This window comes from Lynx rufus, unplaced genomic scaffold, assembly GCF_022079265.1.
Source record: "Lynx rufus isolate CCGP_SWC_20201006 ecotype Redwood Valley unplaced genomic scaffold, mLynRuf1.p SCAF_4, whole genome shotgun sequence".
In the NCBI taxonomy this organism is placed as follows: Eukaryota; Metazoa; Chordata; class Mammalia; order Carnivora; family Felidae; genus Lynx; species Lynx rufus.
The window spans coordinates 5,590,117-5,590,497 of record NW_025814856.1 but is presented as its reverse complement, the minus strand read 5'-3'; the positions used below and the strand labels follow the sequence as shown (position 1 = coordinate 5,590,497).

The 381-nt window shown below is 52.2% G+C and overlaps 1 non-coding gene across 1 annotated transcript; it reads right to left on the bottom strand.

Annotated features, from left to right (window-relative positions):
• Positions 1-296: 296 nt before the first annotated feature.
• On the bottom strand, positions 297-381 carry TRNAG-UCC (transfer RNA glycine (anticodon UCC)). Its single transcript has one exon. It is a non-coding gene; the product is annotated as a tRNA-Gly (tRNA).

Here is a 381-nt window from a genome sequence, read left to right as displayed (position 1 = left end):
ACTCTCTGGCTCCCTATGTTTCAGCCAAATGAAATCTTTCAGCACCACCCATCAGAAAGGCTCTCTTCACTACTGTGTCCCCAGTCCCTGGAACAGGGCTCGGGTCCCTGCAGGCATCTTGGGAATTTATTGTTTCTTCAATAAATATTCATGGAGCCCCCTCTTTTTAAAAAAATTTTTAAATGTTTATTTTTGAGAGAGACAGAGACAGAGACAGAGTGCGAGCTGGGGTGGGGCAGAGAGAGAAGGAGACACAGAATCCCAGGCAGGCTCCAGGCTCTGAGCTGTCAGCACAGAGCCCGGGGCGGGGCTCGAACCCACGAACCGTGAGATCACGACCTGAGCGGAAGTCGGACGCTTAACCGACTGAGCCACCCAGGC